Raw genomic sequence first — 18150 nt, 5'->3', positions numbered from 1 at the left:
GGAGGATAATTTTAAGAAATATTTCTGTGGACCATGTGTTGCCTTTATAGCACTCAAGAAATGCAAATAAGGGGCTGGGTGCAGTGGCTCACACCTCTAATCCCAGCACTTTGGGAGGCCGAGGCGGGCGGATCATGAGGTCAAGAGATCCAGACCATCCTGGCTAACACGATGAAACCCCGTCTCTACTAAAAATACAAAAAATTAGCTGGGCGTGGTGGCAGGCGCCTGTGGTCCCAGCTACTCGGGAGGCTGAGGCAGGAGAATGGCGTGAACCCAGGAGGCGGAGGTTGCAGTGAGTCAAGATCACGCCACTGCACTCCAGCCTGGGAGAAAGAAAACAACTCCACCTCAAAAAAAAAAAAAAAAAAAAAAGAAATGCAAATAAGAACCATAAGTTATGTTGGAGTTCCCTTTTGGTTGATGGACAGTGTTACACTGACCACAACACTACTTGGAGACTGGAATACTTGGGTCCTGGGTTTCTAAGTGGGTTATGACAGTTTTCTCTTAGCCTAAAGCAGAAATTTACAACGAAAGTTTTTCTTTTTAGGTTTATTAGAGCTGCCCCAGGGATCTTGTTTTATATTATGGGTGCTTGTCTCTCCATAAGTTGCACTGGAAATTTGGAAGTCCAGGTTTTAGCATTTATTTACTTATTGAGATGAAGTCTTGCTCTAGCACCCAGGCTGGGGTGCAGTGGCATGATCTAGCTCACTGCAGCCTTAACCTCTTGGGCTCAAGTGATCCTTCTGCCTCAGCCTTGTAAGTAGCTGGGACCACAGGCATGCACCACCATGCCCAGCTAATTTTTATATATTTTTTTGTAAAGATGGGGTCTCACTATTTTGTCCAGACTGGCCTTGAATTCCTGGGCTCAAGTTATCCTTCCACCTTGGCCTCCCAAAGTGCCGGGATAACAGGCGTGAATGCCTGTGCCTGGCCCAGGTTTTAGTTCTAAGTTTCAAGTTTCATTGCATGGTGGTGTGATGCTGGGGCAGGTCACTTAATCTCTCTGAATCTCAGATTTTTTGCCTAACGTGGGGGATATAAAGTCTGCCCATGCAAACTCTCAGGGGATATTGCCATGATGAGGTTGGAAAATGGGTATGCAATTGCTTTGGGCAAAAGACAAAGTTTCATTCACTTAAGTGAAGCTGTTTGTACCCATACAGTCAGCATATTAGCAAGAAATGTTTTTGCTTGCAAACACCAGGAAACCCCACCACTGTGGTATAGTTAGAGTTTATTTTTCTCATATACCAAGAATTCTACAGGTGGTTATTTATGGATAATGATAAAGCTGCTTAGTGACATAAGGACCAAAAATCTCTGTAATTCTCTTGCCCTTCTCCTCATGGTCACAAAATGATTGCTGTGACTCTAGCCATCAAGGCTACTTTTAAGCAGGAAAAAGGGATAGGGCCTGGTCAGGCACCGCTGTTCTTTTTTTAGGTAGCCTTGCTGGCTGTCTGCCAGGGCTGCTTTTAGCTCCTAGGGGCCCCCTACATGTCTTCTCATTGGGCTCCTCCGTCTTCAGAGCCAGCAGCAGAGATCCCTAGATGATCTCCAGATTGTTTTATTTCATCTCATGGGACAGAAGTAGGACTGCAAGAGAGTCTGGGGCAGGGGGTATTTAGGTTTGCCACCCCTTCTAGAGCGAGGAGACAAAAAGGGAGAAAGAAAGAAGTTGGGAACGGGTGTTGGATTAGACAGCTGACAGTGTCGGGAATAGCTGGCAAGTTCTAGATGGCAGCAGCTGAGACTGTTGTGACGGAGGGGAAGCAGCCGCTGGAGGATTTTGACTCCCACCCTTGTAACTGCCGCTCCTGTGTATCCGAGCCCTTTCATGGGGCCTGGCTGCATCTGAATAGCGAACATTTCACTTCGGAGGTGGAATTATATTAAAAATCAGATGCTTGTCATTATGCAAATAGATGTCTCACTATTGCTTAGGATTTTCATTTTTCTATGAATTATTCCTTTTTTCAGTGCTTTTTTTATTCCCCATGGAAGAAATAAAAACAACCACTGGCTGATCAAAGGAATTTTCCAGTCATTCAGTCAACAGATATTTCCTGAGTGTCTGTGCCGGGCCAGGAACTGTTCTAGTCTCAGGGAAATAGTGATGAAAAGACAGTTTCTGCAGCAGTAGAGCTTATATTCCAGGGGAGGAAATAAGCCATCAAGTGAATTAATAAATCAAATAACTTACAAGAATGACACATGCTATAAAGGCAGTAAAACATGGTAGATCACTAGCTTCATGGGTGGGAGGTCTTCTTTAAATGGGGTGGTCAGACAAGGTCTCAGAGGAGGCAGTATTTCAGGAGAAGCCTTAAAGATGAGAGGAAGCTAGCCATGCAGCGATCTGGGGGAAGGGTGTTCTGGGCAGAGGGAACAGCAGGTGCAAAGGCCCTGATGTGGGAACAGCATGGTATGTTTGGGGAAGAGAAAGGATATCCAGGAGGCTCCAGCACAAAGAGAGAGGACAGAACAACAGGAGATGAGGTTGGAGATGGGTGGGGCAAATCACACAGGGCTTTGGAGAGGTGATTGGGCTAAAGATTCTGTCTGCTGGGGGCTGGTTTGTTGGCTTGGGCCATTGAAACTTAACCCATTGGCCAGGCATGGTGGCTCATACCTGTAATCCCAGCACTTTGGGAGGCTGAGGTGGGCAGATCACTTGAACCCAGGAGTTCCAGACCAGCCCGGGCAAGATGGCAAAACCCTGTCTCTGCAAAAAATAAAAAAAATCAGTGGGGAGTGGTGACATACACCTGTAGTCCCAGCTACTTGGGAGTTTGAGGTGGAAGGGATCATGTGAGCCTGGAGTTCAAGGCTGCAGGGACCTATGATCATGCCACTGCACTCCAGCCTGGGTGACAGAGCAAGACCCTAAAAAGAAAAAGAAACAGCCTGTAAGGCCATTGTCCTGGCATTACCTCCCTCTCACATTATCTTGTGAATTATTGTGCCCATTGTGTATTTCTTGCCCATTGTCCATTTTCCTAATTTGAATGTAAGTTCCGTGTAGAAGGAGTCTTGTCTGTCTTGCTCATGGCTATGTCTCCAGCACCTAACAGGGCCTGGCATATAGTAGGTGCTCGAAGATATTTAATGAATACGTATTTGTTTTCTGTTGTTATGTAACAAGTTACTCCAAACTTAGCAGCTGAAAATAAAACACACTTATGAGTTCCCAGTTCTGTAGATGGGGAGTCCAGGCATGGCGTTGGCAGGGTGCTCTGCTCAGGGTCTCACGAGGCTGTAATTAAGGGGTTGGCTGGGCTGTGTCCTCATCTGGAGCTTGGGACCCTCTGCTAAGCTCATGTAGTTGTGTCATATGGGGGTTGAGTTTCTGTGGTGGTCATACTGGGGTCCCCATTTCCTTGCTGGCTGTCTGTCAGGGCTGCTTTTAGCTCCTAGAGGCCCCCACATGTCTTCTCATTGGCCTCCTCCATCTTCAAAGCCAGCAGCAGAGAATCTCCCTCAATTTGAATCTCTCACACCTCAAATCCCTGACTTCAGAAAGAGTCCAGTCTCTTTTAAGGGGTCACCCAGGCTAATCTCCCTTTCTCAGGGTCAACTGCACCCTATAACAACCTAATTACGGGTGTAAAATTCATCATATTCACAGCCCCCTGGGGATTAGACAGGGCAGGAATCTTAGGGGCCTCCCTAGAACTCTGCCTATGGAAGAAAGTAGGAATGAATCAATGCTCATTCTTCTTCCCCATGAGAGCCATGTCCATACCCCACCCAGCCCAACCGCATCTGCTTGTTGGTGGCTACAGCTTTTGTCTTACGGTTGCTGGGAGCGCTCTTCTTCTGGCCATGGGTCTTCAGTTGTGCCTCTGTAATGGGTGCATGGTCCCACCTTAGGGCTTTTGCACCTTCTGCTCCCACTGCCTGAAAGCCTCTCCCTGTAGACCCCTGAGTGGCTCCTTCTCTCACTCTGTATTTGCTCAAATGTCATCTTTTCAGACTCCCTTCCCTGCTTAAAATCATCCCCTTCCACTCTAAAAATACTTTCTTTGCCTGTTTGGCTTTGCAGTTGTTTTCACCCACCCTGCTCCGTAGTTTACTTATTTATTTGGTGATGGTCTGTCTCCCTGCACTAGGCTGGCAGCTTCACAAGCACAGGGAATTTTGTGTGTGAGATCCGCTGTCACATCCCCAGTGCCTGTGATAGTGCCTGGCTCACAGTCAGGGCTTAATAAGTTTCTGTCCAGGGAATGAATGAATGAGGTTTAAGGAGCACAGTTTTAACTTTCTTTATCTGATTTTTCTTTTTTCTTTTTGGAAGAACCTGAGCAGGCGCAAGTCTCCCTTCCCCAGGCAGCCTCGTTATATAATCAGGGCCCTGTTCTGCGAGGAGCTGTCAGCGCTGCTTCAAGCAGTTATATTTAGTGTTTACAGCCTCTCCTTTTAGCTGCATGAGATCTCCCAAAGAGCTCTGGAAATTAGGCCTTGCTTCAATAGGGAGAGGGGGCTCCTGGGACTGGTGGGCACTCGTTGGTGGCAGCAGCCAAGCAGCCCTGACCTCAGGGTCAGCCCGTGGCCAGTGTCAGGTTCAGAGGATCCACATCTAGGGATGGAAGGTGAGTTTGTCCTGTAAATCACAGAGATGGGGAAACCAAGGATGGGAGTAGAAAGACTGACTGGCGTTCATATCTTGGTTCTGACACTTGTTAGCTGTGTGCTCTTAGTCCAGTTACTTAACCTCTCTGGGCCTTATCTTCCACATTTGCAGAATGGGGATAGATCCAGCATATCTTGATTCGGTGAAATCATTCATGGGCAGTGTCTTGCACAGAATAGGGACTTCACCAATCAGTTATTTTTAGTTGTGTTCTGAGAGGCCCCTTGCTTGGTTCTGAAGAAGGGGCAGGTACATCTGAGATGCTCCTGGTGGTGACTGGATGGCAGACCCACGCCCTGGGGGTGACTGATGGCAGACCCATGCCCCTGGGGGGTGACCGGATGGCAGACCCACACCCCTGGGGGTGACTGATGGCAGACCCATGCCCCTGGGGGGTGGCTGATGGCAGACCCATGCCCCTGGGGGTGACTGATGGCAGACCTATACCCCAGGGAGTGGCCGGATGGTATTCCCACGTCCTTGGGGGTGACTGATGGCAGACCCACACCCTAGGGGGGTGACCGGATGGCAGACCCACGCCCCAGGGGTGTGACTGGATGGTAGACCCACACCCCAGGAGGTGACCGGATGGCAGACCCACACCCCTGGGGGTGACCGGATGGTAGACCCACGCCCCTGGGGGTGACCGGATGGCAGACCCACGCCCCTGGGGGTGACTGGATGACAGACCCATGCCCCAGGGCGTGACTGATGGCAGACCCATACCCCAGGGGGTGACTGATGGCAGACCCCTGGTTTTCTCTGTTCTCCATGCTGTGCTTCCTGCTCCGTAACGTCCAGGGAGCTCTCACGGATTTGCTTGGAGGTGTTATTTTGGGATGAGCAGAGCCATTTCTTAGGCAGGGGCCAGCAGATTCCAGTTCATGGGCCAAGTCCAGCCCATCCCCAGTTTCTGTAAAGGCCCTTGAGCTAAGAATGGTTTTTGCACTTTTAAATGGAAAGAAAGAGAAGAAATCTACAACAGAGATGTTGTATGGTTTGCAAAGCCTAAACTGTTTCCTATTATTTGACCCTTTATGGAAAACTTTGCTGACCCATGCCTCAGAGGATGGAGTGCAGTGGGAATGGGGGGTGGGCTGGCAGGGGAAGGGTAAGGCCCAAAGCAAATTCCAATATGGGTATCCCTTGTCCCCCACTGTAAAACCCAGTAAGTTAATAATGGCTGCTCCTTACCCAATACCTAGTATGTGCCGAGCACTTTATCTATGGACATATTCCAAGCCTCAGCCCAACTCAAGACATAACAGCCATCACCAACCCCATTGTATAAATGGTGAAACTGAGGCTCAGAGAGGCTGAGCTGCCTGCCTGAGATCACACAGCCAGTGAGTGGCAGAGCTGGGATTTGAACTGTGATAGTTTCTGACGTGGGAGCCTGTGCTGTTTCCCCTTCACCCCAAGGCTTCCCAAGAGGCAGTATCAAAGGACATGGAGAGGGACATCTGTGTGACATCCATTGACTTTTCTGCCCCCTCCTCCCCCATCCTGTGGTCACCACAGAAACTGTTGGAGCAGTGACCCTGTCCCCAGCATACCTGGCCCAGGGAGGCTGGAGTAATCCATGTCAGACAGGATAATTTGGTTGCAAGAGACAGAAATCAAACTGTGGATAATGGTGGCAAGCTATGGGGAAGCTCATGGAGTCAGCAGGAGACCTGCCATGAAACTCATCTGTAAAATGGAGAGCCAGGCTGGAAGTGGGTGGTGCCAGGCGAGCTTGCTCCTCCTGCCCTATTCCTGCATCCCTGCTTATGATGGATGTGTTTGAAAGGGAGAGTCTCATGGGTCTGACCTGGCTGCATGCCCACCCCTGGCTAGGAGCGTGCAGGGAGTTCCGAGGTAGGTGATTCTCCAAAGGGATTTAGCTCTGATACAGAGATAAGGAGGATGCCACTGGCCAGCCAGGGATAAATTTCCCCTCCAGTGGCCTCCCCAGGACCAAGAGATGGCAGCCTCAGCCTTCTCTTGACCAGAGCGGTGGCTAACTCTGGCCTCTTGCTGGCCGTTTTCTTTGCCACATGGATGGAGACATAGAGAATGCCCATCTGCATCCAGCGGGAAGACTGGAGCTGGCATTGGAGGAGAAGCAGAGTGGGGCTTTCTGTGCTTCTTACAAAGCCAGTCCTGGCTTCCAGCTCACTCTGGAGACCCGGCTGTGCCCACGCCCTTGGGTTTGGTGAAGCAGCCCTGGACTCATGTAATAAATTCCTGTCTTCGCACAGCCTCCCTTCATGGGGCTTCTTTTACTTGCAAACCAAGGTGTTTTAATCGATGCAATGGCCAAGAGGCAGGTTTGGGAGGGGGCAGCCCTACTTACTGGCCTTTGTGACAAAGATTGTTTTCTCCCAATCTCCCTTCTCCTTTTTGCGTATGAACAGAAACCTAATTCTAACTGGCCACCCAGAATAAAGAAACGTACATCTCTCAGCCTTCCTTGCTGTGTAATGTGACCATGTTCCAAGTTCTGATCAATGGGATGGAAATGAAAGTGTGTGTGTTACCCTCCCAGGAAGTGTTTTAAATGGACAAACCATGCCCTTCTCTACTTGCTTTCCTGGTTGCTGGAATCTGAATGTGATGGCTGGAGCTCAGCAGCCACTGTGGACTATAAAGTGACTTGGGAACTGGAGGCCAGTCATAGTGAGGCAACAAAATAGAAGGAATCTGGGTTCCTGACACCATGCAGCATCATACCTGCTTTATACTGGCCACCTCTGGACTTTAAGAATTTGAGAGAAACAAAGTTACATCTTGTTTAAGCCTTTTTTTTTTTTTTTGGTTACTGATAGCTAAACCAAATCCTAGCTGCTGCAGCGTTGGTGGTGATGTACAAGGGATGGTATGGATATGTTTCTGGTAGACTGTGCTGTTGTTCCCAGTTCTTCATCTCTCTCTGTGTTCACACTCTTTGCCATGTGATGTTGCCGTTTTTCCTACTAAGGGCAGAATATCCTTCTTCACTTTGGCTTTGCACTTGCCCATGTGACATGCTTTGGCCAATGGGATATTAGCAGACATGATGCAAGCACACCCTTGAAATCGGGTTGTGTGGTTGGGCTTGCCCTATTGTGTTTCCATCGTTGCCTTGAGATGACCCTGCCCTGGCTCATCTGCTGGCCCAAAGAGAAGGAGAAACACTTGGACACTGGAACCAAACCACAGCTCATAGAAAAGCCCAGCTGAGCCCAGCTTGGATCAGTGGATCCTCAGCCAAACTGCAGATGTGTGAGCAAGAACAAATCATTGTGGAAGCCACTGAATTTCCTGGTGGTTTGTTACACAGCATCATTGTGGCCATAGCTGGCAGATACAGTGTTCTCTCATCCTTTAGTAGAACTACATGGTAGTGTCTCTCCATTTTCCCCTCCCACTGCTCCTGAACCTCTGCCCAGCAACTCTCCCTCCTTGTCATCCCTCTTGTCCACAAACTCAAGGTTACATAGAACAACCCTGCCTACTTTCTAGACTCCAGGGCTCCTCGGCCTGGAGTTTCTGTCTGCTGCCTCAGTTACCTTCCTCTTGTCTGAATTCTCTCAGGACTTGTGACTAGAAAGGAAAGAAGTGTGATGTGACTCTGATGTTCTTCCTTTGCAATGGCCATGAAAGGAAGACAGAGGGTATAGGAAAGCTCTAGGTGCCTTTCCATCCAGCCCAGGAACCCGCTGATGGTGCATACTAGGGAGACCCTGAGACGATGCTGACGGTTAGCAGAGGTGGGAGCTGGCCTCTGAGAGATGTCACACACTGCTGTGTCCAGGGGCGTGCGTGTCCTTGAGTGTCCAGAGCATCTCAATGTGCCTTGGGAATTCAGGCAGTGCAAGCATGTCCAGCTCAGAGACTCACTCGTGTTTCTGAAATCTGCAGCAGAAATCAGCAAAAGGCGTCACACCTAACAGCATCCACAGTCTTGGTGGGAGATTGCACCTGCCTGCACGATCTCCTCGATGAGGGAAGCCATTGGCCTCTCCAAGAGCCATCTCAGCGACCAGCCCAGTCCTCAAATCCCAAGGAGTCACGTGGACAAAGGCTCTTTTCATGGCCAGTTTGAGGTCTACAAACTCAATCTTGTTTGTTTTATTTATTCATCTTTAATATATACTCTCTGTTTTATGCAATTGATAAGAGATTTCCATTTCAGGTTAGTTCATTATACATTATGAATTTACAAATGTCAAGGAGATGATCACAATGAAATATAGATGGTGTGGTTTCAAGGATGCTGTACCCAGGGGGACTTCAACAGTTGTGTTTAATAAATGCAGTGGTGTCCCTCGTTCCAGAACAGATGTGAGGTCTGCCTGGGGGCTGATGCAGACCCGAGCACCTTGGCATCTTTAATGCACATGAATTTTCATGGCAGGGATCCCAGTGTTTTCAGCAGGCCCTGGCTTTCCCAGCCAATCCGATTCTGTTCCTGAGGTTCCATCATCAGCTCTAATAGCCTGGTTGTTATTCCCTGTTTGCTTTCAACATGGATGGAGGAAGTTACATAATACTCAGTGGTGAACAATGGTGTGGGCCACACCATGGATACAGCTCCTGCGAGGGCAGCTCCTGAGGGGTGACTGTCACCCAGTGACAGTGCTGTGTCCCTCTGTAGTTGGCTCTGGGTCTTGGCATCTGGAATCCCCTTCTCAAGAGATGGAGGAAGAGCACTGTGGTGGCCCAGAGAGGGCCCTGGGGACAGCTAGGTCTCAGTTCAAATCCTGACTCTGCCATTTGGATGACCTGGGGCAAACTGATTAAACCCTAGAGCCTCAGTTTTCTCATCTGTAAAACGGGGATAAATGACTTCCTTCAGTGTTCCTGGGATGGTTAATGGGTTTGTCACCTTGGAAGGTCTTAATAAACAGTAGGACAAAATGATCATAGTCATTTGGTTAGGTGTTAGAGAATATTCCCAGTGGGACACCTGCACTGATAATGGTGAGGTTTCCTCTCTAAGCCAGAGAAGCATAACGACGAGATCTGGATGCGCTGGAAGAAAATTCATCAGCTGGGTGAGGTGGTTCATGCCCATCATCCCAGCTACTTGGGACACTGGGGTGGGAGGATCACTTGATTCCAGTAGGTTGAGGCTGCAGTGAACTAGGATTGCATTGTTGCATTCCAGCCTGGGCAACTGAGTGAGACCTTGTTTTTTTTTGTTTTTTGTTTTGCTTTTTAAAAAAAAACAAAAACAAGAAAAACCCCAGGCCAGGCACTGTGGCTCATGCCTGTAATCCCAACACTTTGGGAGGCCAAGGCAAGTTAATCACTTGAGGTCAGGAGTTCGAGACCAGCCTGGCCAACATGGCGAAACCCCGTCTCTACTAAAAATACAAAAATTAGCTGGGCATGGTGGCAGGTGCCTGTAGTCCTAGCTACTCGGGAGGCTGAGGCAGGAGAATCGCTTCAACCCAGGAGCTGGAGGTTGCAGTGAGCTGAGATCGCATCATGACACTCCAGCCTGGGCAACAGAGTGAGACCCTGTCTCAAAACAAAACAAAACAAAAAAAGAAACCCAACAACAACAAAATTAGGGTTTCCTGAGCTCTAGGACTTGCATTTTGGGAGGGCCGCCCTTCCCCACTCTCAGTCTGTGCGGTTCAGATGGGGCTCATCTCCCAGCCCCAAGGTTGCACATGTAACTCAGGCCTGGGCAATTACCATAGTCCATCCCCTTGGGCACAGTGATTGGTCCAGGCATAGGCATGTGCCCTCACTGTGGCCAATAATATTCCTTTCCTGCCACTTTCCTGCTGAGATTAAATCCTGAGTTTGTTGAGTCCCTGGAACCCGCCAATCCTGAAGCCACGGAAACTTTGAGTATGTGAGTCAATAAATCCCTTTTGACTTAGGTTTTTTTGTCGTGATAAAAGTAGAACACTATTCTGAGCCCTGTGGCTCCAGACAAGAAGAAAACTCTTGGCCCCTTGTAGGCTAAATGTAGTGACTTGGCAAGCCAGGCAACTCCAAGGCAGGTCCTCTGAGAGGGTGTGCAGGACCACATCCATCAAGCAGCCGTCTCACCTCCCCACGACATTTCTGTAATTCCACTCCATCCTGTCCGTGCCGAAGGGATCACTTCCTGTACCTCCATGGAGCTGTAGTGCTTTGCAACCCTAATTAACATTAATCCTGGTATGGTTCTAAATGCGCTCTAATTTTCCCACAGGAAGCTCTCCTAAAGGACTAAAGAATAAATGTAATTTGCAGGAGAAATCAAAAATATTTATAAGCATACAAAGGCAAACGTGGTCAAGAGAAAGAGCTATGCAGATGGGACAACCCACCCGTTTTCTCAGCAATGGCATAATTATGGCCCTTCACATCTGGACAGATCTTCAGATTTTTAACAAGGGGTAGTGGACTTAAAAGCAGGTTAATAAGGCCGGGTGCGGTGGCTCACGCCTGTAATCCCAGCACCTTGGGAGGCCGAGGCAGGCAGATCACCTGAGGTCAGGAGTTCGAGACCAGCCTGGCCAACATGACGAAACACCGTCTCTACTAAAAATACAAAAATTAGCCAGGTGTGGTGGTGCATGCCTGTAGTCCCAGCTACTCGGGAGGCTGAGGCAAGAGAATTGCTTGAACTCAGGAGGTGGAGGTTGCAGTGAGCCAAGATCGCACCACTGCACTACAGCCTGGGTGACAGAGCGAGATCCCGTCTCAAAAAAAAAAAAAAAAAAGTGTAATAAGTAATGGTAAAATTACAACTAGTGATGATTTCACTGATTTTCCAAATTTTATTGAATTATCTTGATATTTACCAATTCTTGATATAGAATGAATACCTGAAGTTTTAATCTTTTAATAGTTGCGTAACACAGAGAGTGTAGGTTTAAAATGAGTCAATTAACCAGGTTGAGTTTGTAGACCTTGAATAAAGATTTGAGCAAACTACACTGCCATACATTCACAGGAATTCGAATCAGCATAAGTTTTTGGAGAGCCAGTTAATGTGAAATTTCTAAACTGCATATATTTTCATTTTACAATGCATTTTTAGGAATACATCCCGAAGAACTAATCTTGCACATGTATAATGGTGCAGGAATAAGACTGTTGCTTTTTAACAGTGAAAAATTGTAAATGACCTCAAATCTTTGGCAACACAAAAATTGGTTAAACAAATTATAGCATATCCAATGATAGGACTGTGCAACATCATTAAAATTATATGGAAAAACATTTAAATGCCATGGAAAGATGTTCACAATATATAATTACATAGAAAAGCAATTTAAAACAGTGCATGTCATGTGAACCCATTTTTAATTAAAAAAACCATGTTGAGTATGCATAGGAAAGGGACTGGAGAAATACATTAAAATATTAGAAGTGTTTGTCTTTTAAAGGTAGCAGTTTTGCTTTTTGAATATTTGTATCTTTGAGTTTCTGCGAGGAACAAAGAATTTGAAAAATACTGAGTTATGCCACATCAGAGAACTAATAATAATAATGATAATAATAATAATATAACTCTCACAAAGTTTAAAAGAAAGAGAATTTTCTACTTTTTTTTTAACCATGGGACTTAAGGTCTCAGGCTATTTTGTTGACGGGATAAATGCATATAACAGTCCACTTGGGGCTTTTCCTGAACCCACCGTGATGGTTGATTGGCTGTCAACTTGCCTGGATTAAGGGTGCCCGGATAGCTGGGAAAGCACTATTTATCCTCAGTGCTCCTGCAGGGACTGGGGCTGTCCCTCTTCTGCTGAAAGGGAAGCCCAGGTGGTTTGGTATTTGATTAGGATGATTGGGCTGTCCCAGGTGTGCTTGTGAGGGTGTTTTTGGAGGGGACTGGATGTGAGTCTGTGACCTGAGTACGGAAGCTCCTCCGCCGGCGGGGGTCCAGATGCAGTAAAAAGGTAGAGGGAGGGTGAATGCTTGCTCTCTTCTGCATCTGGGTTGCCCTCCTTCTCCCAGCCTTGACATCGAACTCCAGGTTCTCCAGCTTTTGGACTCTGGAACTCACAGCAGCCCCCAACCCTGCAAGCTCTCAGCCTTCAGCTGGGACTGAGAGTGACACCATTGGCTTCCTTGGTTCTGAGGCTTTCGGATTGGGACTGAGCCCCACCACTGGCTTCCCTGGGTCTCCCGCTTGCAGATGGCCTCTTAAGAGACTTTTCCACCTCCACAATCAAGTGAGCTGATACCCCTAATAAATCCCTTTGCATAGCTTTCGTTCTGTGTATCTTTTTTTTTTTTTGAGATGGAGTCTCGCTCTGTCGCCCAGGCTGGAGTGCAGATCTCGGCTCACTGCAAGCTCCGCCTCCCGGGCTCACGCCATTCTCCTGCCTCAGCCTTCTGATTAGCTGGGACTACAGGCGCCCGCCACCACGCCCGGCTAATTTTTTGTATTTTTAGAAGAGACGGGGTTTCACCGTGTTAGCCAGGATGGTCTCGATCTCCTGACCTCATGATCCACCCGCCTCGGCCTCCCAAAGTGCTGGGATTACAGGCATGAGCCACCGTGCCCGGCCCCGTGTATCTTTTTTTTAAAAAATTATTTTTTATATTTGGTAGAGACAGGGTTTCACCATGTTGGCCAGGGTGGTCTCAAACTCTTGACCTCAGGTGATCTGCCCACCTTGGCCTCCAAAAATGCTGGGACTTATAGGTTCTCTGTCTTTCTGAAGACCCTGACTAAAACACCTTTCTTAATTAGGCTGTTTTTTGCTGAAAGTAACGGATGTCCAAATAGCAGTGTTTAAACAATGCAGTTTATGAACTCAATGCAGAATATCAGCTCATTGAATGCCCCTGGCCTTGGGACCACACTTCTAGGGTGACACATTGGCTCGAGGATGTTGCCGGGACCTGTCTTTCCACTCTCCCACCAGTAGCCATCAGTGGGCACTGTGGTGCCTCATGGGCACAAGAGGCTGCCAGGGCCCTTCCCATCACACCTACTCAACAAGCTGCCAAGAAGGAAGAGGGTAGAGGGCAAAAAGGAACTTTGTCTCTCTTGTTTGATCAAGGAAGGTGGTCCTCCTCTAGCTCCTCTTTACATCTCATTGGTCACTCTGGCCCCCATGCCTCTTCCAGAACCGTCCCTGGCTTGAGGGAATGTGGTAGGCTGAGACCTGTTAGGATTCTGACCCCGTCCCCAGGGCTGGGCATGTTGCCACTCAAACAAATAAGGAGCCTCTTGGGAAGGGAGACAGGGCTGCATCTAGTTCCTGGGGGTCTTGAGTTGTGCTGAGGCATGGTGGGTGGAGAAGGGATGGTTGGCTTAACTCATTCATCTTGGTTAACAGACCCTGGGGTTGGACTGCTTGGGGTTAAACGTGATTCTGCCATTTGCTGGCTGTCAGTGCAGCCATGGGAAAATTGCTTCACCTTTCTGTGCTCCAGTTTTCTTAGCCAATAAAATGGTTATGAGATTAAATGAATCAAAACACGCAAGCCCAGAAGAATTGAAAACAGGTGTTCTAACAGAAAATTATACATGAATGTTTACAGCAGCACTATTCATAATAGTGTTTTCAAGGTAGAAAACAACCCAAATGTTCATCAACAGATGATGGACAGACAAACATGTTCTACCCACGCAGTGGAATATTAGTCAGCCATAAAAAGGGGTGAAGCTTTGACAGGGTACAACGTGGATGAACCTTGAAGACATGATGCTAAGTGAAAGAAGCCAGACACAAAAGATCACACACTGTATGATCCCACTTAAATTAGTTAGTGGAGCAGTCAAATTCATAGAGACAGAAAGTACTCTGGTGGGTGCTAAGGGTGGAAGGGAGGGGAGAATGGGGAGTGATCGGGTACCAGGTTTCTGGTTGGGTGATGAAAAAGTTCTGGAACTGGCGAGTGGTGATGGTTGCATAGCACTGTGAATGTACTAAGTGCCACTGAATTGTACACTTTAACGTGATTAAAATGGTAAATTTCATGTTACGTGCATTTTACCACCATTAAAAAACAACACACGTGCAAACTGCTTCGAGCAGTGTCTGGTACATATTCAATGATGCATCATTATTTATTATTATCATTATTATTTGTTATTAGTCTTGTTCTGCTCTAGCACACTTTACACTTGCTCCAAAATCCCATTCCGATGGTGCCTTCACCCCTGGCTGCCACCTCACACCCTTCCCAGCCCCTGCTGGTCCAGGAATCATTTTATCCTGGGAAGCCAGGGGTGAGAGCTGTTCAAGGTGCTTTCTGCTCAAACACACCAGGAAGCCATTTCTCCCCTGTGGCCTCCTCCAAGTTGGGAGTGGGCCTGGAAAGGAAGTCAAGTCCTTTCTGGTCTGAGTGTTCATGGGCTCACCTCCCAGGGCTCAGTGCTTACCATACTGTCCAGCCCTGAGCTCCTTTCATTCATACATTAATATAACCAGGACTGATTGGGCCACTCTCTGTACGTATGATGCTGGGTGGTAACCACTGTTACGAAGAAGAATAAAGCAGGGGAGGGGACAGAGAGTGATATGGATGACTGCAAGTTGCCATAAAGAGGCTCCTTCCTTCCATCATGGGTCCCTATGTCCAGGTGTGTGAGTAACTGATTTCTTGAAATTCTTTATTCTTAGTAAATCCTTGATTACCTGTATAAGTGAGCTTGGCTTCTATTTTGAGAGGCCCCTTTCCCTTGCCACTCATCTGTGGTGCAAATGCAATCTAAGTCAGTTCTGTGCTCCCTGAACATGCCAGAAACAATGTGTGCAATGGACAACAAACAGTCCCAGGCTTTGCAAATAATTTCAACGGGTGGTCACCACGGCAGCAGCTGCCTGCGTGTTGGCGTTCAAGGGCAAAGGGGTCTGTTATTGCCTCTGCCAGTTGGCTGAGGTGGGGAAACCTCTCTGCCTATTCTCCTCCATCTCACCCCTACCCGCACCCCCACCCTGACCTTCCTTCTGCAGCGCCCTCTAGACCCGCAGTTCCAGTTTCAGCCACGAGATGGCAATGTTGCTCTTCGCCGGTAGCCCGGCGGGCGCGTGGGCTGAGCTGCAGCAGAACTGGGGTGCGGGGATGGACCGGGAGCAATCCGTGCTGGAGGCAGTCTCTTGCTGTGCAGGGGGTGGTGGGGCCTGAGGAAGCCTTGCACGGCTATGCTGGGGCTTGAGGCTGGCTCTTAGTCGAGTCGGCCTCCCCACACTTACAGATCCACGAGAAGGACAATTCCTGGACTCAGTATCCCATCTATACTTAGGGAGAGATTGTAGGCTGTGTAATTCTTACGGTCCTGCCCAGGCTATGAGGCCAGCAGGCTGGGGGCGAGAGTCTGGGTAGGAGTGAAAGGAGAATTCCGCTCAGCCCTGGGGTCTCCTCGTTACTGCCGCCAGCCTCTCAGATTTCCCCCCAGCCCTTCAGAATCCAGGGAGGCTTTTTCCCCCTGCTTATTTCCTCCAGAAATACCCCCTTTAGAGATCCAGGCTCAGGGGCCTGGTTAATATGCAGAAATCCTCATCCAACCACAAGACGGACTGAGCCAGGCTGGAATTCTCATCCCTACCCCACATATGAGCTCAGAGAGGATTAGGGGCTTGTCCAAAGTCACACAGCTGGGGCATGGAAAAGCTATCCTCAAAAACAGATTCCTCTCTTCAGCGTCTGGCTCAACCATCATCGGCATATTTTAATGGGGGAAGTGCCCTTCCCCACTGAAAGGTGCTTTCTTGGAGTATGACCAGGTAGTCCTGAGTTTGGGGGTGGGGGAAGGCAACTGCTATCTGCCATCACACCTGGGACTGTGTGACCACTGGCTTGGGGACTTGCTGGACTGATTCACAATCCCCTCCAAGCACTGCCACTAAGCCACAGAATGACCCCTGCCAGAAAATGACTTTTTATCTTTGGCCACAGTCTCCCAGCCTCACTGACCTGCTTCCTGGTCAAACACGTGGTTCACCTTGGCACCAGCACCCCGCGGTCACTCCTGCTGTGGCTCTCCCCTGCTGTCGTCCATTCATTTCTGCTTCACCATCCCCTGCAGAGGCCGGCACACAGTAGGTGCTCAGCTCTGCAGATGCTTATGAACAAGTGAACAGGAAAGAGGTGTTGGGGGCAGCCGGGCACAGAGGACCCTAAGAGAGCCCTGACCACGTCTCCAGGATCATCTTCTTATCTGGGGAAAGGGTCACAGAAAGGGGACAGATGGGCCCCTCGCAAGGCCACCCCAGGCCCGAGGAGACCCCCAATCCCGTCGTCCAGCCTGTTGTATGGCTGTCCACACATGGCAGGCCTTGCCAGGGAGCCCAAAGTGGGCTTGGCCTGGGCATGAGCCCCTTGCAAAGGAAGCCGATTAACAGCCACGGGAAAATCCCTTTACGTCTCCTAATTAACCTGGACTGGAGACTCACCACCTGCCCCTGGCTTTCTTCCTTCTTTTATCTAGGAAGAACTGAGTGCTGCCTCTGCTAATGAGCTTGTCTGTACTAATCAAGCAGGTGCCGTGTCCCCCATCCCCTCTTGGCAGCCGGGAGTGGGGAGGATTGTTCTTCTGATGTGAGCTCTGGGCCGGCAGAGGAAAATCGGATCTATCATAATAGTGGCCATGATGATGAGAATGACAATGTTGACACTGACTCCTTTAAATGAGTTCCGACTTCCTAGGTCAGGGGTTTTGTATGTGTTATTGGGGGCACCAGGTGATGTGCAATGCCTTCTATCTCTCAGATGAGAAAACTGAAGTTCAGGGAGGAATCAGGGACTCGCCCCAGCTTGCACAGCTAAGGAGTGGCAGAGCTGGGATTCTCAGCCAAGACTCCATGACTCTAGAGTCTTCCCCAAATCTATCTTTTCATCACCCCATGCTGCCTTATTGACCATTTTCAAAGAGTTTGACCCACTTTTTCATGGAAAACTGAGATGGCAGAGCAAGTGGCTGGTGTGATGGGGGCTGGGGTGGAGCCAGGACTCCAAGCCACCTTCCCAGGTGGACAACCCCCCATGTCCCCTGTCCTCCCAGCATGGTGGGGAAGCTTTCAAGGCATCTGAGCGCTGCTGGAGGCTCCCCCACATGCTCCCCGCATGACTCCTTCATTCGGCTTAGCCCCCCGAGGCTTTGCCCTGGTTGGGGGTGGGGCGCCCAGGAGGATCAGTGGTTTCTGGGATAATAGGTACAGGGGCTCCGTGTGACCTGTGACCTCCCTCCGCACTCTGGCTACGTCCCTGCCCCTAGATAGAAGAATTCGACCACCCAGTACCCGGCTCTGCGCAACACCTCCGCGCCATCACTGCCTGACCGTGCTCTGGGAACTCATTCCCGGGACCGCCAGGGAATCTGCCCTTGCCAGGAGAACTCCTGGCTGCCTCCGCGTGCTTCTAGGGCCTGCGCGAAATGGGAAGGCGCATCCTCTAGCCCGGGTAAATAAGGGACCTTGCCTCACCCGGGTGGACATCCCCAGGCCGCCTTCGCTGTGTTTCAGGTGACCGCACCCAGCCTGCGCGCCCCCAGCCTCCAGCCCCCAGCCCCCATCCCAGTGCCGTGCAGAGGCTCCGCACACAGCCTCGGCCTCCCGGAGGCCCTCCCC

The 18150-nt window shown here is 49.2% G+C and overlaps 1 protein-coding gene across 1 annotated transcript in view; it reads left to right on the top strand.

Moving 5' to 3' along the window:
* The window catches only part of TMEM132B (transmembrane protein 132B), a 497414-nt gene that overhangs the window by 13970 nt on the left and 465294 nt on the right, over positions 1-18150 (top strand). The gene's annotated exons all lie outside the window — the stretch shown is intronic.

The sequence above is a fragment of the Hylobates moloch genome, unplaced genomic scaffold, assembly GCF_009828535.3.
Source record: "Hylobates moloch isolate HMO894 unplaced genomic scaffold, HMol_V3 SCAFFOLD_12, whole genome shotgun sequence".
Classification (NCBI taxonomy): Eukaryota; Metazoa; Chordata; class Mammalia; order Primates; family Hylobatidae; genus Hylobates; species Hylobates moloch.
The sequence above is the reverse complement of the archived record's forward strand: the minus strand, read 5'-3'. Positions and strand labels throughout refer to the sequence as shown.